General features: G+C 42.2%; 1 protein-coding gene and 1 long non-coding RNA gene across 4 annotated transcripts in view; both read left to right on the top strand.

Annotated features, from left to right (window-relative positions):
* The window catches only part of QSER1 (glutamine and serine rich 1), an 89,843-nt gene that overhangs the window by 4,295 nt on the left and 63,569 nt on the right, over positions 1–21,979 (top strand). The gene's annotated exons all lie outside the window — the stretch shown is intronic.
* Positions 1,341–20,785, top strand: LOC116555159. Its single transcript, XR_004270404.1, has 3 exons — positions 1,341–1,378; positions 12,708–12,710; positions 20,100–20,785. It is a non-coding gene; the product is annotated as an uncharacterized LOC116555159 (long non-coding RNA).

Below are 21,979 nucleotides of genomic sequence, written 5' to 3'. Positions count from 1 at the left end.
CTAGTGAGGCCCATCTCAGTAAGTCATACTTCTGTCCACCTAGTTGCCCAGGCCAGAAACCGGGGAGTTATGTGTGCTCAGTAACGAAGCCCTACCGCTTTTGAATCTAATGTCTTAAAACTCTCTGCTTCTTTTGTATCCACTGCTCCAGCTGATCCAAGCCACCATTATTTTTTACTGCAGTAGCTTCCTAACTTAGTCATCTTGGACCTTTTCTTTCCTTCCTTCAATTCATTCTTATACCATTGAGTGATTTTTAACAGATCTACCAGTTTGCTCTTGGTCCTTTGCCTAAACCCTTTCCATAGCTACTCCTATGTATCAGGGTCAAGTTTTTAAAAATCTGTAATGTGATCAGGTGTGGCGTCTTGTGCGTGTAATCCCAGCACTTTAGGAGGCTGAGGTGGGAGGATTGCTTGAGCCCAGGAGTTTGAGACCAGCCTGGGCAATGTGGTGAAACCCTATCTCTACAAAAAATAAATAAATTTAAAAAATTAGCCGAGCATGGTGGTGTGCACCTGTGGTCCCAGCTACTCTGGAGTCTGAGGAAGGATGGCTTGAGCCTGGGAGGTGGAGGTTGCAGTGAGTTGTGGTGCCACTGCACTCCAGTGTGAGTAACAGAGTGAGAGCCTGACACACACACACACACACTCTCTCTCTCTCTCTCTCTCTCACTCTCTCTCACTCTTTCTCTCTCTCTGTCTCTCTCTCCCTCTCTCTGTCTCCCTCTCTCTCTCTCCCTCTCTCTCTCTCTGTATGTGCCCTGTATGGCTCTGCATTTACTGACCTATTTTTTTTTCTTTTCTTTTTTGAGACGGAGTCTTGCTCTTTTGCCAGGCTGGAGCTCAGTGGCGTAATCTTGGCTCACTGCAACCTCTGCCTCCCGAGTTCAAGTGATTCTTCCACCTCAGCCTCCTGAGTAGCTGGTACTACAGGCACATGCCACCACACCTGGCTAATTTTTGTATTTTTAGTAGAGACAGAGTTTCACCATGTTGTCCAGCATGGTCTCAATCTCTTGACCTCGTGATACGCCCACCTCGGCCTTCCAAAGTACTGGAATTACAGGTGTGAGCCACTGTACCCGGCCCTGACCTATTTTTTTTTTAATTAATTAATTTTTTTTAAATTTTACTTTAAGTTCTGGAGTACATGTGCAGATCTTGCAGGATTGTTACATAGGTATACACATGCCATGGTGGTTTGCTGCCTCCATCCCCCGGTCACCTACATTAGGTACTTCTCCTAATGTTATCCCTCCCCAGTCTTCCCACCCCCTGCTATCTCTGCCCTAGCCCCCCAACCCCCAACAGACCCCAGTGTGTGATGCTCTCCTCTCTGTGTCCATGTATTCTCATTGTTCAATACCCACTTATGAGTGAGAACATGCAGAGTCTGGTTTTCTGTTCTTGTGTTAGTTTGCTGAGAATGATGGTTTCCAGATTCATCCATGTCCCTGCAAAGGACATGAACTCTTCCTTTTTTATGCCTGCATAGTATTCTGTGGTGTATATGTGCGACATTTTCTTTATCCAGTCTATCTTTGATGGTCATTTGGGTTGGTTCCAAGTCTTTGCTATTGTAAACAGTGCCGCAGTGAATATACGTGTGCACATGTCTTTATAATAGATCGATTTATAATCCTTTGGGGGTATACCCAGTAATGGGATTGCTGGGTACTGACCTATTTTTTTTTTTTTTTTTTTTTTTATTGAGACGGAGTTTTGCTCTTGTTACCCAGGCTGGAGTGCAATGGCGCGATCTCGGCTCACTGCAACCTCCGCCTCCTGGGTTCAGGCAATTCTCCTGCCTCAGCCTCCTTAGTAGCTGGGATTACAGCTACTAAGCACGTGCCACCATGCCCAGCTAATTTTTTGTATTTTTAGTAGAGATGGGGTTTCACCATGTTGACCAGGATGGTCTCGATCTCTTGACCTCGTGATCCACCCGCCTCAGCCTCCCAAAGTGCTGGGATTACAGGCTTGAGCCACCGCGCCCAGCTCTGACCTATTTTTTTAAATTTATTTTCTTTTTTATTTTTTCTTGAGACAGGGTCTAACTCTGCTGCCCAGGGTGGAGTACAGTGGTGTGAACATAGCTTACTGCAGCCTCAACCTCCTGGACTCAAGTGATCCTCCCAAGTAGCTGGGACTACAGACATGTGCCACCACACCTGGCTACTTTTTAAATTTTTTGTAGAGGTGGGGTCTTGCTAGTTGACAAGGCTGGTCCTGAACTCCTGGCCTCAAGCAGTCTTCCTGCCTTGGCCTCCCAGGCATGAGCCGCCATGCCTAGCACTGGCCCATATTAAATTCTTTGGATTATTCTAAATTCCTTCCTACATGGTCTTACCTTCATCTAGATAACTCTCACCCTATCCCCACCTCCCAGCCTGACTTGTTAAGGTATCTCATGTGAGAAACCTGTAGTATTTTCAACCCCCACCCCTTGTTGCTTTGTGCAACAGTGTATGTTTTCACAGAATATTTTATTTTACTTTAATATTCTTAGAAATAGGTATTTATGGCTGGGCGTGGTGGCTCACGCCTGCAATCCCAGCACTTTGGGAGGCCAAGGCAGGCAGATCACAAGGTCAAGAGATCGAGACCACTCTGGCCAACATGGTGAAACCCTGTCTCTTCTAAAAATACAAAAATTAGCTGGATGTGGTGGCGCATGCCTGTAATCACAGCCACTCAGGAAGCTGAGGCAGGAGAATCGCTTGCATCTGGGAGGCGGAGTGTCCAGTGAGCCAAGATTGCGCCATTGCATTCCAGCCTGGCGATAGAGCGAGACTCTGTCTCAAAAAAAAAAAAAAAAAAAAAAGAAGGAATATATACTTATGTGGTGTTTACGTAATACATATCTTCTTCTTCAGAACGGAGGTTATTTGAAGAACCCTATCTGTTTTGCTGTTATACTTATAGTACTTAGTATTTACTTTAATCCACGGCATATAGTTGCTGCTTAATACATGCTTATATCATGAAAGCCAGAACTCTGCTTCATTGTGGGAATTGGAAGCCCCTTTCTTCCTGTTGCAGCCTCCAGTGCCATTCCCTTTCTACCCTGTAGTTAGGACCAAGATGAAGGGTAAGTTTGTGATTTTCATTGGTTAGCAGTGTGGGGATATAGGCTACTGCTTGTTTCTTCCTTTCCTTGCTCTGTTCTCTACAACAATGAGTACTAAAATATGTCTACCAAAACACAGTTTTCTTTCATTCATTAAACAAATGTTTAAGTGGCTACAATTGTGAAGCAGTGTTGCCTGTATCTCCTTGAGTTATTATATTTCTGCAGTGAAAGCTTGAGAAATCAAGTGACAAGCATGCATTCACTCATTAAAATGTACTGGCCATCTCTGAGTTTCTGTTTCTCAGCTAAGTTCTGCAGGGTGCCACAAAAATGAAGAAAACACTGCCTTGCCTCTTAAAGAACTTGTGATCTGGAAGGGTGACAGGGTAATGTACTTGCTTCCTCTCTGCTTGGCTTCTAAATGTTGAAGTGCTCAGAAACTTGAGGTTCTGTTCTTTTTTCTTCTCTCTCCACTGATCCTAGGTGTAGTTGCCATAAATATGAGATGACTTTCAAATTTATATCTCTGGATTCATATCTAGCATCTGATATTTCCATTTGAATATTGGAATAGGTAGTTCCAAAATGACACATCCAGCCTGGCACAGTGGCTCACGCCTGTAATCCCAGCACTTTGGGAGGCCGAGACGGGCCAAGGCGGGCCAAGGCAGGCCAAGGCAGGTGGATCATGAGGTCAGGAATTCAAGGCCAGCCTGGCCAACGTGGTGAAACCCCATTTCTACTAAGGATACAAAAAATTAGCTGGGCATGGCGGCGAGCGCCTGTAATCCCAGCTACCTGGGAGGCTGAGGCAGGAGAATCACTTGAACCCGGGAGGTGGAGGTTGCAGTGAGCTGAGATTGCACCATCACACTCCAGCCTGAGCAACGGGGCAAGACTCCCTCTCAAAAAAAAAAAAAAAGACACATCCAATACATGATTGTCACCCTCTCAACCTGGGCCTCCTCTATCTTCCCCACCTCAGTAATTAATATCACCATTTATTCCACTGTATATGTCCAGAAGGTTAGAGCCATCCATGATTCATTTCATTCCTTCCCATATAGAGTCCCTTAGCAAATCCTGTTGGTTCAATCTCCACATCCATAATTTCCTGCATGGACTATTGCAGTTGCCTCCTGTTGTTTTCCTTGCTTCCTTTTAGACCTTCTAGAATTGATTAAGTATGCAACAGCCAGAATTAACTTTCAAAAATGTAAGTCAGGTCATGTCATTACCCTGCTTAGAACCTTCCATTGTTACTCAGTAAAATCCAATTACTTGGCTGGGTGCAGTGGCTCATGCCTGTAATCCCAGCACTTTGGGAGGCTGAGGCAGGTGGATCATTTGAGGCCAGGAGTTTGAAACCAGCCTGGCCAACATGGCGAAATTCTGTCTCTACTAAAAATACAAAAATCAGCCTGATGTGGCAGCGGGCGCCTGTAGTCCCAGCTACTCAGGAGGCTGAGGCAGGAGAATAGCTTGAGCCTAGAAGGCGGATGTTGCAGTGAGCCAAGATGGCACCCTGCACTCCAGCCTGGATGACAGAGCAAGACTCCGTCTCAAAAAAAAAAAAAAAAAAAAGAAATCCAATGACTTAACGTGGCCTACAAAGCCCTGCATGATATAAGCCTCAGCTAATTTCTCCAACCTCATTTCATTCCCCTCCTAGCACCATCTTTCAGCCATATTGGCTTTACTTCTGTTCCTGAAACATGCTAAGATTATTTGTGTCTTAGGACTTCTTCACTGGCTATTCTCTTTACCTGAAGTTTTCTTTCCAGGTCTTTGCTTTGCTCTTCTGCTTTTGCTGATAGTTAGGACTTTTCCCACGTTACCTTCTCAGAAAGGCCTTCTCTGACTGCCCTGTCTAAAGTAACTGCACATCACTAACACATCACAGTTTTACTTCAGAGCATTCTCACTCTCTGGAGTAATTTTGTTGATTTACATATATCATCTATTACCACTCTTTCCCCATACCACTAACCATCACTGATGTAATGCATGTTCCATGAGAACAGGGCTATTCGTCTTGTTCACATCTGTACAAGGCAGGTTAGAATAGTAGTTGATAGCATAAACTCTGGAGTCAGAATGTTTGGGTTTGTATTTTGACTCCACCACTTGCAGTATGATCTTTGACAAGTTTTTTAACCTCTCTTTGCCTCAGTTTCCTTATGTAAAATGAAGATACTTTTTTTTTTTTTTTTTTTTTGAGACAGAGTTTCACTCTTGTTACCCAGGCTGGAGTGCAATGGCGCAATCTTGGCTCACCGCAACCTCCGCCTCCTAGGTTCAGGCAATTCTCCTGCCTCAGCCTCCTGAGTAGCTGGGATTACAGGCACGCGCCACCATGCCCAGCTAATTTTTTGTAGTTTTAGTAGAGACGGGGTTTCACCATGTTGACCAGGATGGTCTCGATCTCTTGACCTCGTGATCCACCCGCCTCGGCCTCCCAAAGTGCTGGGATTACAGGCGTGAGCCACCGCGCCCGGCAAAATGAAGATACTTTTAGAATTCTTGAAGACCGAGAAAACCTAGAAAAGTATTTAGATTGATGTCTAGCATATAGAATGGCATATAGATTATTAACTTTATTGTCAGCACTTAGAACAATGTCTGATGCATTGTGCCATTAAACATTAAATAAATGAATGAAATAACTATGCTCTTAATACCTGGTAGACTATTACTTTTTGAGAGGTACAAAAATACTTCAGGGACTTAGTGGGAAAAATTATTTTGAGTTCAAGGGGATCATGGTAGCATTTGTGAGTAGATTTCATAGAAACTGATCTGAATTATTGCTAATGGTGCATAGTGGAATAAGGGATTAGTGCAAAGAAAGAACTTCTTTTTTTTTTTTTGAGACGGAGTTTCGCTCTTGTTACCCAGGCTGGAGTGCAATGGCGCGATCTTGGCTCACCGCAACCTCCGCCTCCCGGGTTCAGGCAATTCTCCTGCCTCAGCCTCCTGAGTCGCTGGGATTACAGGCACGCGCCACCATGCCCAGCTAATTTTTTGTATTTTTAGTAGAGACGGGGTTTCACCATGTTGATCAGGATGGTCTCGATCTCTTGACCTCGTGATCCACCCGCCTTGGCCTCCCACAGTGCTGGGATTACAGGCTTGAGCCACCGTGCCCGGCCAGAAAGAACTTCTAAGAACAAGTGTTCCAAGAGGGAAGAAATGCTAGTCCATTTAAGGGCTGGGCCTTGAGCTGGTACAGCATCACTTCTGCCAGTCTGTTGGTCAGAGCAGTCCGTGGTCCAGTGCAGAATCATCATGGGAGAGAAACTACACAAGGTATGGTTCATTAGGGAGCTCACTGGAGTAACACTATACCATAGAGCATTGGTACTAGATTTTAGAGGGCTTCTGATGACAGATCATGGAGTTTAGTCTCTACACTCTATAAAGGATAGGGAACAACCAGGCGTGGTGGCTCGTGCCCATGATCCTAGCACTTTGGGATGCCGAGATGGGCTGATCACTTGAGCATAGGAGTTTGAGACCAGCCAAGGTAACATGGTGAAACCCTGTCTCCACAAAAATAGAAAAATTAGCCTGGCATGGTGGCATGCACCTATGGTCCCAGCTACTCAGGAGGATGAGGTAGGAGGATCCCCTGCGCCTGGGAGGTGGAGGCTGCAGTCAGCCGTGCTTGTACCACTGCACTCCAACATGGACAAAGGGAGTGAGACCTGTCTCAAAAAACAACAAAAAAACCAATACAAAACTCTGTTCTTATGGAGTTTACATTCTTAGGTAAGGGAGTCAGGCAAGCATATAATTAAGAAAATTTTTTCCTAGAGGAAGTGTACTTCCCTGAGATCTGAGGAAGCAGCAAGTGCAAATGTCCTAAGGCAAGAACAAGCCTGGCAGTTCCCTTCCCTGGTAGGATCTTCCCATAGCTCAGTGGTACTTCAGGACCACCCAGAGGACTTGTTGAAACACAGGTTTCTGGGCGCAACTCCAGAGTTTCTGAATCTATAGGACTTGAATGGAGCTCAAGATTTTGCATTCCTAACAAGTTCCTAGGTGATTCTTATGCTGCTTGTCCAGCGAGGAGATTTTAAGAACCACTGACCTAGGTCTTGTCAGTGTTGGCTTCTTGACAGTCTTATCTCTGCTTAAATGTCATCTCTTCACAAAAGCCTTCCTTGACCACCAAATCTGAAGTCCCACCAGGTTTCCTTTGTTCTAGCACTTCCATTTTCTCCAAAGTATTTGTCCTTTCTTCAAAGTATTTGACAAGACCAGAGAGGTGAGCTCAGGAGTCTGACTGGACATTTGTACAGAGATAATAGGAATCTCAGAGATTAAGGTCTTTGGGGATGAAGAATGAAGGGCTGAGAACTGAGCCTTTGCTGTTGTTGGTGATAATGTATATTACATGCCTACTATGTGCTGAGCACTGACCTAATAATTTTATAGTGTTACCTCATTTAACTTCTCACAGTAACTCTAGGATACAGGTACCATTGTTAGACCATTTTATAGACAAGGAAACTCAAGCAGAGATAAATTTTACTTGTCCAACATCACTGCTAGTAAGTGGCAGAGGCAGGATTTGAATGCAAGTGGTGTCACTTCAGAGATTGTGCTATTAATCACAAGCTTTCAGGGAAAAATCCTTTTGGGAAGTTGAGGGTGTAGGATTAAATAAAATTGGCAAATGAAGTATGAAAGAGGGTTAGTGATAGAATACTTTGAAGAAGGATGTTAGCCCTTTGGGATTTAACATTTGTGCTGGGAGATTTAAAAAATGATTATCATTTTCCCCGAGCATACTTTTGCTAAAAGCTTTTGGAGAAAACTTGGGGACATGGGCTTATACCAGATTGAATAGTTTGTCATAGGGTATGGATAGCAGAAATTTTAACTGAAGCATCTCTTATATTCTAGACACTGTTCTGGGGGCTTGGGATACATGAGAACAAAACCAAGATCCTGAGGGAAATGGGGTGAAACAGCTGATTAAAAAATGAACATAACCGTATATTATCTAGTATGTTGGGAGGTGATACCAGAAAAAGAAAAGCAGAATAAGGAAGAATGGGATGTAGATGAGGGAGGCATTGCAGATTTACAACAAGGTGGACTGGGCAGGCTCATTGAAATGATATTTGAATGATGACTTCAAAGTGCTAACTTGTGAAATTAGAAGAAAAAATGTTACATTGGGAAATGGTGCTTTAATAAGGTATTTATTTATTTAGAGACAGAGTCGTGCTCTGTCACCCAGGCTGGAGTGCAGTGGTGCAATCTCAGCTCACTTCAACCGCAACTTCCACCCCTGGGTTCAAACAATTATTCTGGCTCAGCCTCCTGAGTAGCTGGGATTACAGATGCACACCATCATGCCCAGCTAATTTTTGTATTTTTTGTAGAGATGGTGTTTCACTGTGTTGGGCAGATTGGTCTGGAATGCCTGACCTCAAGTGATCCACCCACCTTGGCCTCCCAAAGTGCTGGGATTACAGGCATGAGCCACCACACCCGCCCCAGTAAGTTTCTTTTGCCCCTAATTCAAATGATACTACAAGTTTTGTTAAAAAAAAAAAAAAAAAATTACCTGCTCCTTGGGTTAACTTGCTTACAGGAAATCTTATTTATTTGCTTAATGTTTATCCCTGTTGTTGCTTCTGGTGTTTTAATTTCAGCCACATGATAGGTAACTTTCTGTTATTAGGCTGCTACTAACACCATTTCCTTACACTGATTCAGGCCAGTCTAGCCAGGGCTCTCCAGTCTATGCCTTTCTGCAGTCAAAGCAATAGTAAGCATTTCTTTTCTTTATTTTCTTTTTTTTGGGACAGAGTCTTGCTATGTTGCCCAGGCTGAAGTGGTATGATCTCACCTCATTGCAATCTCCATCTCCTGGGTTCAAGCAGTTCTCCTGGTTGGCCTCTTGAGTAGCTGGGATTACAGGCGTGTGCCACCACACCCAGCTAATTTTTGTATTTTTAGTAGAGACAAGGTTTCAGCATGTTGGCCAGGCTGGTCTTGAACTCCTGATCTCGTGATCCACCCACCTTGGCCTCCCAAAATGCTGGGATTACAGGCGTGGGCCACCACAACCAGCCAATAGTAAGCATTTCTTAAGCAATGTGCTAGCAGTGAATATGAATATGTGTAAAGATGTTGTATAATATGAAGAGGTAAATGATAGGATGTGGGCCTGGTTTCAGCATATCCACCCATTTTGCTTTTTTTGTGTGAGTGTGCAGAATGATATTCTCTTTTTTTTAGACAGAGCTTTGCTCTTGTTGCCCAGGCTGGAGTGCAGTGGCTTGATCTCGGCTCATTGCAACCTCTGCGTCCCAGGTTCAAATGATTCTCCTGCCTCATCCTCTGTAAGTAGCTGGGATTACAGGCACCTGCCACCATGCCCAGCTAATTTTTTTGTATTTTTAGTTGAGACAGGGTTTCACCATGTTGGCCAGGCTGGTCTTGAACTCCTGACCTCAGGTGATCCACGCGCCTCAGCCTCCCAAAGTGCTGGGATTATAGGTGTGAGCCACTGCGCTCTGCCTTCTCTTTTTTTATCTTTGAATGAAACACACTGTTTTTCACTGCTCCTTGAATGATGTTAGGAATGCTCTTATCTTAGGGTCTTTGGGCTGTTTCCTCTGCCAGGACCACTTTTCCCTGAGATAGTCTGCATGACTTCCTCGCTCATGTTGTTCAGTGGCCTCTCCTTAGTACCCTCAATAGAATGGCACGCACCGCCATCGCTGTCAAGCCCTGCTTAAGGTTTCTTCATAACATTTATCGATCCTTGATATAAATACTTCTCTGTTGTTGTTTATTGTAGTCTCTGTCCTTTAGCTTGGATGTGTTTTGACAGTAGAAGTTCAGCTGTTTTCCCCCACTTGCCTGGCATATAATAAGTGTTCAATAAATATTGATTTAATAAAGAATATGTTTAATGAGAGATATTCTGCTTTTACTTGTCTAATATTTCAGAGCTTAAATTTGGCCTCTGTAAGTTAAAGGCTCTTTAGCGATCCTGTCCATGTAGCTTGTCCTGTGTTGCTAGGCATGTAGGGATTTATGGGGTATAACTAAACATAAAATAATGAAATTTTCATATGGCCTAACACCATCATTCTCATTACTGTGTGATCACTGATCCTGTTTAAGTAACTTGAGACCAGATTTGTCTGATCCAGTGAAGCAAACACAAATATGTGGAAAAGCTAAAATACTTTTGCTTGTATCTGCTTAAATTAGATGCCTTAACATTTTAAATCATTGCTCATGTTGAGCAAAACTGCAAGATGAACATTATGCCGGTAAAGCAGCTGGTACTGTCCTCACTTAAACAGACATTAAACTACTTCAAGTCAGAGTTTGATTTGGCCAGAGCCACAAGGGACTGGTGGAATGATGCCGAAGTAAAAGTGTGAACCATTTGGAAGGATTGGAATTAAGTAGAACTGTGCCTATGCCAGAAATCCCAACTCCTCAAGAAACCCAAAACCTAGACATGGTCTTTTGCTATTTGTTAATACCTTTGCATTACTTTTGTTTAAACAGCAAGATTTTGGCTGAAATCTGATCCTCTAACATGGTAATGATTAGAATTGTTTCTAAGACTGGTAAGTTGTGTTTCAGTAAGGCATAGGAGCTGAAGATTCCAAACTTGCTTTTAAAAGCTAATCTAGTATACCAGCTAATTAACCTTGATCTGTGCTACCTTTTAAGGTCATGTTAGCATCATCCTCATATATATCAAGCATACTTCACAGTATGTCTGCTATTTGCGCTTAACAGATATGATTAGAGAAAATTTAAAAGATAGTAAACTTGTGTGTTTTGACATTTAATATACTCCTAAAATTCATTACAATTTCTTTCTTTACATTAACCTTTGTTGTGAATTAATAATAATGCAGAACAAGAATTAGCCATCCTAAAGTTGATTTTCTCTATTATAAAGAAGAGTTTTTTAGATTTTTTTTTTTTTTTTTTTTTTTAAGCGGAGTTTCGCTCTTGTTACCCAGGCTGGAGTGCAATGGCACGATCTCGGCTCACCGCAACCTCCGCCTCCTGGGTTCAGGCAATTCTCCTGCCTCAGCCTCCTGAGTAGCTGGGATTACAGGCACGCGCCACCATGCCCAGCTAATTTTTTGTAGTTTTAGTAGAGATGGGGTTTCACCGTGTTGACCAGGATGGTCTCGATCTCTTGACCTTGTGATCCGCCTGCCTCGGCCTCCCAAAGTGCTGGGATTACAGGCGTGAGCCACCGCGCCTGGCCTAGATTTTTTTTTTTTTTTTTTAAGTTAAAAAAATTGGGGCTGGGTGTGGTGCCTCATGCCTGTAATCCCAGCACTTTGGGAGGCTGAGATGGGTGGATCACCTCAGGTCAGGAGTTCAAGACCCAGCCTGACCAACATGGTGAAACCCCATCTCTACTAAAAATACATAATTAGCCGGGTATGTTCGCGCATGCCTGTAGTCCCAGCTACTTGGGAGGCTGAGGCAGGAGAATCGCTTGAACCCGGGAGGTGGAGGTTGCAGTGAGCCAAGACTGTGCTGTTGCACTCCAGCCAGGGCAACAAGAACAAAACTCCGTCTCATAGAAAAAGAATTTTTTTTTTAAAGACAGGGTCTTACTCTGTCATCCTGGCTAGAGTGCAATGGCTCACTGTAATCTCAAACTCCTGGGCTCAAGCAATCCTCCTATCTCAGCCTCCCAAGTAGCTAGGACTACAGGCATGTACTACCATGCCTGCCTAAATTGGGATTTATTTTTGTTTTTGTTTATTGTAGAGATGGGGTCTTGCTATTTTCCCAGGGTGGTCTCAAACTTCTGGCTTCAAGGGATCCTCCTGCCTGACCCTCCCAAAGTGCTGGGATTTTCGACATGAGCCACCACATCCAGCCAACAACAACACTTCTACAGAAAATTTCAAACCAAACAAATTTAGAGAAAGGTATAATGAACCCCTGTGTATCCATTACCCAAATTCAATAATTTTAGCACATAGTCATTCTTCTTTCATGTGTATCCCTACATACTTTCTGTCCCTACTCCCATATATCATTTCAAAGCAAATTTCTGGTTATGTCCCTTTCAACCATAGTATGAGAGAGAACTCTGAAAGATAAAGACTTACTTTTTTTGGACATATAACTACAATAGGTGGGATATTTTAAGGTAATCTATAAATATTTTACTGGTTTTAGTACCTGAAGTCAGTCTTCTAATAGTATAGTACAATTAAAATAAGTAGTATAGTACAGTTACAACAGGATAAAACACTACTGGTTTTATTAAAAGTCTGGCTAAGTTTTTTTTTTTTTTTTTTTTACAAATTTGTAGAAATTTCCTTAGGAAAACAGAAGCATTAAACTTTTTAAGCTTCTAGATAATTTCATATTACTTTTCTAAAAATTTGTAAGGAAAGAACAGCACATTGAGTAGAAAATGAATTGTACAACTTTGGATTTTGGTTCACCTGAAAATCATCTTTTCTTCCCTAAAATGTTACTAAATTCTCGTATTAAACCAAAGATGTATAAATGTTTGTCTGTAAATCTAGTTCATATCCACATGTGAATTGTGATAAATGTATTTTTAGACAGATTTCCTTGATCTAATGCCAGAAATCATAGAGTGTGTTAATAATAATACATAAATTTGTGATATCATGAAAAACTGGCTCTACAAGTTTCTCAAACAAGGGAGAAAATTTAGATGAAAGACTAAGCCACAAACAAAAAGATACATTGAAAATGCTAAAAAAATATATTTTATAGTACCCATACATTTGAATCATGGAAATATGAGCTGTGTTATGTGTTGAAAAGGAACCAGCTATATATTAGTTTAAGTAATTCCTTTGTAGCCAAAATATGAGAAACCATCTAGGACCCATATAACCACTTTTGTCTATCTCTTAAATAAACATGCTGGTCTTTACAGGTGTTTAGTACATGAAAACACAAAATAATTTGCTTTGATGGATGTACTTCTCTCTTTTTTTTTAGACAGAGTCTCGCTCTGTCACCTAGGCTGGAGTGCAGTGGTATGATCTTGGCTCACTACACCCTCTGCTGCCCGGGTTCAAGTGATTCTCCTGCCTCCGCTTCCCGAATAGCTGGTATTACAGGCACGCACCACCACACCTAGCTAATTTTTTGTATTTTTAATAGAGACGGGGCTTCACCATGTTGGCCAGGATGGTCTTGATTTCTTGACCTCGTGATCTGCCCGCCTTGGCCTCCCAAAGTGCTGGGATTACAGGTGTGAGCCACCACGCCTGGCCCCGTCTTTCTTTTAAAAGAAAAACATAGACTGTGCACGGTGGCCCACGCTTCTAGTCCTAGCACTTTGAGAGGTCAAGGCAGGCACAGATCTCTTGAACCCAGGGGTTTGAGACCAGCTTGAGCAACATAGGGAGATCCCGTCTCTACAAAAAATACATAATTAGCTGAGCAATGTGGCACACACCTGGAGTCCCAGCTACTCAGGTGGCTGAGGCAGGAGAATCACTTGAGCCCAGGAAGTCAAGGCTGCAGTGAGCCATGATTACCACTCTACCTGGGCAACAGAATGAGGCACTTTCTCAAAAGAAAAGAAAAGCATTACAAAAAAAAGTATTGGAAATGGGGAACACTTAAGACCTGAAAATGTTGTCTTTGTTCAGAAGAAAGATTGGTAATGCAAATGATAACAGAAATAGAAAAGGAAGATGATGAAGTGGCATTCTGGAGTTGTCCAATTGAGGCCTTGGTGGTTATTGTTATCGTGGATGTAGCCAAGCATATGCCATATCACCATCACATTTCATTATTTCCCTGTGAAACAGCAGACAGAAATTCTTAGCTGCCGTGACTTTGGCAGTGTTTTTCTTGGGCATCTGTTAAAAATGCCAACATCTGTCTCTTTTTGTTGTGAATAATGTGTGGAACTGATACTGTTTTTTTAATATACTCTGTCACCCCCCTAGATAGGAAATTCCATACTACTCATTTTACCTTGCTTAGTGAAAACAGAGACATCTTCTGTTTAACCAACCTGAGTGTATCATTTGTACAAAATAAAATAGGATTTTTTGGTAAAGATCATTAATGATGTATGTGGCCGAATAATATTTCATTGTATAGACATAGCACATTTTGTTTATCTGAACTCTTTTGTTGGACATTTGGGTTGTTTTCACTTTTTGGTTATTGCAAATAATGCTGCTATGGACATTTGCATGTAAGACTTTGTATGAACATGTTTCCTGGGTAGATATCTGGGAGTGGAATTGTTGCAAATTTATGTTTAACATTTTGAGGAATTGCCCAATTTCTCTCTCCTAAAGTGGCTGTACCATTTTTATATTGCCATCAGAAGTATATGGGTCAGGCGTGCTGGGTCATGCCCGTAATCCCAGCACTTTAGGGGTCTAAGGCCAGCAGATCATGTAGAAGTTCAAGACTGACCTGGCCCACAAAGCGAAACCTCATCTCTACTAAAAATACAAAAATTAGCTAGGCGTGGTGGCACACACCTATAGTCTCAGCTACTAGGGAGGCTGACGCAGGGGAATCGCTTGAACCCAGGAGGCAGAGGTTAAAGTGAGCTGAGATTGTGCCACTGTACTCCAGCCTGGGCAGCAGGGCAAGACTCTGTCTCAAAAAATAACAAGAAATATATGGATGCTCCAATTTCCCCATGTCTGTTCTATACTTGTGATTGTCTTTTTTATTATTGCTTATTCATTTCTTGAAAAGTTTACCCATATTTGACTCATCTGTCTCTTCTACCACTATTTTCTGCAAAATTGGGTTCAAGGAAGGGAAGTATCCTTTATCAATAACAGCTTTATCCATTTGATATTTTCACTGATTTTTTTAAATCTAAAAGACAGTGTGATATTATGCAGCAGTTGATAGCCAAGTTCATTATACTCTAGATATTTTTTTTCTTGAGACAGAGTTTCTTGTTGCCCAGGCTAGAGTGCAGTGGCACAATCTTGGCTCACTGCAACCTCTGCCTGCCGGGTACAAGAGATTCTTCTGCGTCACCCTCTCAAGTAGCTGGGACTACAGGTGCACACCATCATGCCCGGTTAATTTTTTTGTATTTTTAATAGAGACAGGGTTTTGCCACGTTGGTCAGGCTGGTCTCGAACTCCTGACCTCAGGTGATCCACCTGCCTCAGCCTCCCACAGTGCTGGGATTACAGGCATGAGCCACTGCTCCTGGCCTAAATTCTAGATCCTTTAACATTTATTTTATTTTATTTTATTTTGAGGCGGAGTTTCGCTCTTGTTACCCAGGCTGGAGTGCAATGGCGCGATCTCGGCTCACCGCAACCACTGCCTCCCGGGTTCAGGCAATTCTCCTGCCTCAGCCTCCTGAGTAGCTGGGATTACAGGCATGCGCCACCATGCCCAGCTAATTTTCTGTATTTTTAGTAGAGACGGGGTTTCACCATGTTGACCAAGATGGTCTGGATCTCTTGACCTCGTGATCCACCCACCTCAGCCTCCCAAAGTGCTGTGATTACAGGCGTGAGCCACTGCGCCCGGCTAACATTTATTTTAAAAGCAGTTTCTCGTGAAACTTGGAGCTACTTGGGTAGTCATGTGTATATGGGGGATGAGGTGTGGTCATGACATTATAAGGTGTATTTTGATTTTATAATTCCCTTGGTGTTGATTTTAGTTTGGAAACTAAGATAAGTTGTGTAGCAGGTAGCTACATTTAAAAAATGTAATTTAGACACTCCCATGCTTAAAAATCCGTTGGTTTTCCATTGCAGTTGAAAGGAAATCCAGACTCATTGTGCCCAGAAGGCTTTCCATGTCCAACTCTTAACTACTACCTTTCCACAGATCTCCTACTGCTCACCCTCTTCCTTTAGTGCACTCACAATATGTTGGTCTTCTTTTAGCTTCTCTGTGTTCCAGACTCTTCTCACTTTAGGCCTTTTCCTAACTGTTCTTTCTTTTCCTTTGGTTTGGGGCAGGGCTTGCTTAAGATCCCTTATTCTGGGAGACATTTGCTGATCACTGTGTCCTCCTTCTCCCGTAATCTCTATATTTAGATTTTCTCCTTCTTTATTCATTTGAGTTCATAATTATTTTATTAGTTGGTTTCCTTTTATCACCCTGTCTCACAACTAAACTGCAAGCTCTTCGAAGACCTATCCTGTCTTGTCTTGTGTCCCCAGCGCCTTACTCATTGCCTAGTACATAACATCTAATGTTTGTTGGATAAATAAATTAATTGTCCCTACTCTGCTATATTTTTGTTTTATTCAGTTTTGTAGAATGGGCTAGACGCTTGTATGCTGTTTAATCTCCCATAGTTACACAGGTCATGATGGCAGGAAATTTGTTATGTGTATGCTTTTCACTCATACCTTTTGCATGCGTATATTCAGTAAAGACATATAGACCTAAGTTGAAAATTTCTCTTGAAAATAATTGAAATGGGTGTTAGAAATGTTCTGCAGCTACACTGTCAATATAATGAGAAGTTTTAAACAAAAGCTTTAAGATCAAAGCTAAATAGAGTCAAAATCAAAATGGACATTTTAGATCTAGGCGATGAATTATTTACAATCACTTTATTCTTTCTGTTCCCTGCCTTTTCCTACCTCCTTCATGCCATTTTTATAACTACTTTCTTGTTCCAATTGGCTTTTTCTGTTTTGGTCCTAGCCTTCTGGTCCACAGAACTTTCCAGCCCAAGGGGTTTTGGGAGGAGATAGTATAATGTAATACTTGTATAGGTAATGTATATGTAGTATGTGTGTTATAGCTATGCTTCATTTATTATTTCTGTTTCCTCAAACAGTTTCTCTAGTTGTCTAATCTTACTGCAGCAGTTAGTCCTTCTTTCTTGAAACTTATTCCTTTGATTTTTGGAGACATTCCTATTTTTTTCTCTCAAGTTTTTAGTTAAACTTTCTCATTCTCCCTTGTGGTTTCCCCTTCCTCTACCTGTCCCTTAAATCTGCATCTCAGGTAATTGATTTTGTGACATGGACACAGAGAGAGGAACAAGTTATGACATGGACACAGAGAGAGGAGGAACAGCACACACCAGGGCCTGTTGGGGGGTGGAGGGTGAGGGGAGGGAACTTGGACAACCTGTCAGTAGGTGCAGCAAACCACCATGGCATATGTATACCTATGTAACAAACCTGTATGTTCTGCACATGTATCCTATGTTTTTAGAAATAAAAAAATTAAAAAGTACCAAGTTACGAATGATTACTCATTGTCTTTAAATAAGATAGAGTTGATCCCTATGATATGATTTGTCTCTGTGGCCCCACCCAAATCTCATCCCAAATGGTAATCCCCATATGTTGAGGGAGGGACCTTGTAGGAGGTGATTGGCTCATGGGGGCAGGGTTCCCCATGCTGTTCTCATAGTAGTGAGAGAGTTCTCCTGAGATCTAATGGTTTAAAAGTGACAGTTTCCCCTGTGCTTGCTCTTTCTCTACTGCTGCCTTGTGAAGACATGCTTCCCCTTCTTCTTCTGCCATGATTGTAAGTTCCCTGAGGCCTCTTCAGCCATGCTGAGAGGCCCAGCAACACATGGAAGCCACCAATGCTTGGGCTTGAGTCAATTAAACTTCTTTCCTTTACAAATTACCCAGTCTTGGGTCATTCTTTATAGCAGTATGAAAATGCACTAATATAGACAATTGATACTGAGAGTAGGGCAGTGCTATAAAGAAAACTTGAAAATGTGGAAGTGACTTTGGAACTGGGTAATGGGCACACGTTGGAACAGTTTGGAGGGCTCAGAAGAAGACAGGAAGATTTGGGAAAGTTTGGAACTTCCTAGAGATTTGTTGAATGCTTTTGACCAAAATGCAGATAGTGATAAGGACAATGAAGTCCAGGCTGAGGTGGTCTCAGATGGAGATGAGGAACTTATTGGGAACTGGAGCAAAGGTCATTATTGCTATACTTTAGCAAAGAGACTGGCAGCATTTTGGCCTGCCCTAAAGATCTGTAGAACTTTAAACTTGAGAGAAATGATTTAGGGTATCTGGCAGAAGAAATTTCTAAGCAGCAAAACATTCAAGATGTGACCTGGCTAATCCTGTAAGTGTTCAGTCATTGCATTCACAAATATTTTCTGAAATTGGAACTTTTATTTAAAAGGGAAGCAGAGCATAAAGTTTGGAAAATTTGCAGCCTATGTGGTAGAAAAGAAAAACTCATTTTCTAGGGAGAAATTCAACCCAGCTACACAAATTTGTATGACTAACGAGGTGGTGAATTTTTTTTTTTTTTTTTTTTGAGACAGAGTTTCGCTGTTGTTGCCCAGACTGGAGTGCAATGGCACGATCTCGGCTCACCGCAACCTCCGCCTCCTGGGTTCAAGCAATTCTTCCGCCTCAGCCTCCCGAGTAGCTGGGACTACAGGCACGCACCATCATGCCCAGCTAATTTTTGTATTTTTAGTAGAGATGAGGTTTCACCTTGTTGACTAGGATGGTCTCGATCTCTTGACCTCGTGATCCACCCGCCTTGGTCTCCCAAAGTGCTGGGATTACAGGCTTGAGCCACCTCGCCCAGCGGTGGTGAATGTTAATAGCCAAGACAATGAGGGAAATGTCTCCAGGACATTTCAGAGACCTTCACAGTGCCCCTCTGATCACAAGCCTGGAGGCCTAGGAGGGAAAAATGGTTTCGTAGGACTTGTCTGCTGCTCTGTGCAGCCTCAGGACAGGGCACTGTGTGTCCCAGCTGCTCCAGCTCCAGCCATGGCTAAAAGAAGCCAAGGTACAGCTCGGGTCATTGCTTCAGAGGGTACAAGCCCAAGCATTGGCAGCTTCCACATGTTGTTGGGCGTGCAGGTGTGCAGAAGACAAGAGTTATGTTTGGGAACCTCCACCTAGATTTCAGAGGATATATGGAAATGCCTGGATGTCCAGGCAGAAGTCTGTTGCAGGGGCAGAACCCTCATGATGAGAACCTCTGCTAGGGTAGTGCAGAAGAGAAATGTAGGGTTGGAGCCCCAACATAGACTTCCCATTGGGACACTGTGAGAAGAGGGCCACAGTCCTCTAGACCCCAGAAAGGTAGATCCACTGAAAGCTTGCAACACACACTTGGAAAATCCACAGACACTCGATGCCAACCCATGAAAGCTGCAGTGGCTATATCTTGCAGAGCCACAGGGGTGAAGCTGCCCACGGCTGTGGGAGCCTCCCCACCCCTTGCATCAGTGTGCCCTGGATGTGAGACATAGAGACAAGGGAAATTTTGGAGCTTTAAAATTTAATGACTGGGTTACAGACCTGCATGGGGGCCCTGGCACCTTTGTTTTGGTGCATTTCTCCTATTTGGAATGGAAGCATTTACCCAATGCCTGTACCCCCATTGTATCTTGGAAGCAACTAACTTGCTTTGATTTTACAGGCTCATAGGTGGAAGGGACTTAACCTTGTCTTAGATGAGACTGTGGACTTGGACTTTTGAGTTAATGCTGCAATGAGTTAAGACTCTGGGGGACTGCTGGGAAGGCATGATTGGTTTTGAAATGTGAAAAGGACATGAGGTTTGGGAGGGGCAAGGGACCCTCCCAAATGATATGGTTTGGCTCTGTGTCCCGACCCAAATCTCATCTCAAATTGCAATCCCCACATGTCAAGGGAGACCTCAGGGAAGGTGACTGGCTCATAGGGGTTTCCACCATGCTGTTCTCTCTCCTGCCACCTCGTGAAGACATGCCTTGCTTCCCCTCCACCTTCTGCCATGATTGTAAGTTTCCTGAGGCCTCTCCAGCCATGCCGAACTGTGAGTCAATTAAACTTCTTATTTTTATAAATTAGCTAGTTGCAGTTCATTCTTTATAGCAATGTGAAAATGGACTAATACATCCTATAATAGTATTGTTAGTGATATATTTCTGTGATATCTTAAGTGGAAGAGAGAAGAGTGGTACTTCAGTTGAGTTGCAGGAATTTTGAATTCCAGATAAATAACATTGAGAAATGGGAATCAGTATTATTGGTCATATGTGTAAAGCAGTATCCCTATAGGAGTTGCTCTTAGACATTTTCTTTCACTTCCACGACTTTAAAAAACACTCATTTTGTAATGATCCCCAATTTTTTATTTCCAACTCACATTTCTCTTCTGAGTCCTAAGTAGGAATATTCATTAGCCCGTTTATTATTTCTCACAATGTATCTCTTGAACACTTCAAGCTCAGTGCTTTCAAAATTGAAACTGTCTGCATTTGTTCAGCCTTGTGGGTGTCTCAGTATCATTCATGATTTCTCTGTCTTCCCCACAAGTCTTCTCAATTGTATTTTTAAAGAATTCTTAAGTATCTAGCTATTGCCACTGTTTTGTCCTCATGAGTTCTTACCTGGATTTCTGCCGTAGAATCTTGGCCTTCTGTCTTTAATTAAGGTTTCCTCTGTTCCACACAGTATTTATCAGATTATCTAAGATAGTGATTCTCTTGAACTTTTCAGAGTAAACTTGTAGGGTCCCATGTCACGTGTCAGAACTACTCATCAATAATTTCTGAAAGGGAGATCTGGATGTATATAGTTTGAAAAAAACTAACCAGGTGATGTTGATGAGGACACCTGGTTACAAACCATTCTTTATACAAGGTCGGGTGGCCCACACCTGTAATCCCTGCACATTAAGGAGGCAGAGATGGAAGAATTGCTTGAGCCCAGGAGTTCAAGATCAGCCTGGGCAACATAGGGAGAGCTTGTCTCTATAAAAAGATAATTTAAAAACTGGCCAGGCATAGTGTCACATGTCTGTGATTCCAGCTACTGAGGAGGCTGATGAGGGAGGATTGCTTGAGCCTGGAAAGTCGTGCCTAGAGTGAGCTGTGATCACACCACTGCACTCTAGCCTGGGCAACAGAGCAAGACCCTGTCTCAAAAAACTATAAATTTAAGTCTAACTAAAATTCTTGGGAGGCTGTTGATTTCCTTGAAGATAAAATGTGAGATCCTTATTTGGTATATAATATTCCATAGTTTGGTTCCTGTCTACTTCATATTCCTATTCTCCGATATAACCATGCTGAATTACTACATACAGTTCTAATGTGCCATCTTGGGGATATTTCTAGGTCTTTGTATATGGAATTTTATCTTCTTGGAACCTTCTTTTCTTTTTTCCTTCTTTGGATAATTTCTCCTTTTCAATATTCAGTTGTCATGTCCTAGAGGAAGTCTTCCCAGATTGTATACATTTATTTACTTGTTTTGTTTCTCTAGTCCCTAGCATGACACTTGGTAGTCAATAAATGTCAGTTGTATGAATGCAGACCTTACCTTTAGGTGCAACAATAACAGCATTGATACAGCATTCATTATGCGCCAAGTGCTGGACTATGCTAGTTGCTGCTGACCGTTTGTGCTTTATTGTTTACTCCCACAACAACCTGATGAGGGTAGGTGTTACTATTACCCATATTTTACTATTGAGGAAATGGAGACTTGGTTAAGTCTAACTAATTGTCTATGTGGCCAGCCTGTAAGTCACACACTTTATGTAGAACTGTATTTGAATCCTGTAGCCTGTTTGTGGAGCCTGTGCCCTTGTACAGCTGTTACACAGTTGTTTCAAAGTTCCCTAGTTTATTTTTTCAAATTCATGATAAATAATTTCTTAACAAGAGCTGATTATTCTTAGGCTACATGTTTTTGCTTTTAAATTATCAAACTGTGGATTAGCTAAAACAAAATGAAGATTTAAAAATATTTGGCATTTAGTTATGAATGGGATAGGTATATGGTAGAGTTCCATGCAGAGTTAATTCAGTGGACTTAAGTGTTTATTTCTGTTCAGATTTTATACCAAAGAATACTGTGTGCTAAATGAAGTAAAAATGTTCATCTTAACTGAGAATATTAGAACTACAAAGAACATTAGGCTTTATAAGTAG

This window comes from Sapajus apella, unplaced genomic scaffold (genome assembly GCF_009761245.1).
Source record: "Sapajus apella isolate SASKATOON/1434 unplaced genomic scaffold, GSC_monkey_1.0 scaffold14, whole genome shotgun sequence".
NCBI classification, from domain to species: Eukaryota; Metazoa; Chordata; class Mammalia; order Primates; family Cebidae; genus Sapajus; species Sapajus apella.
Note: the sequence above shows the minus strand (reverse complement) of the source record. Positions and strands in the feature narration are given on the sequence as shown.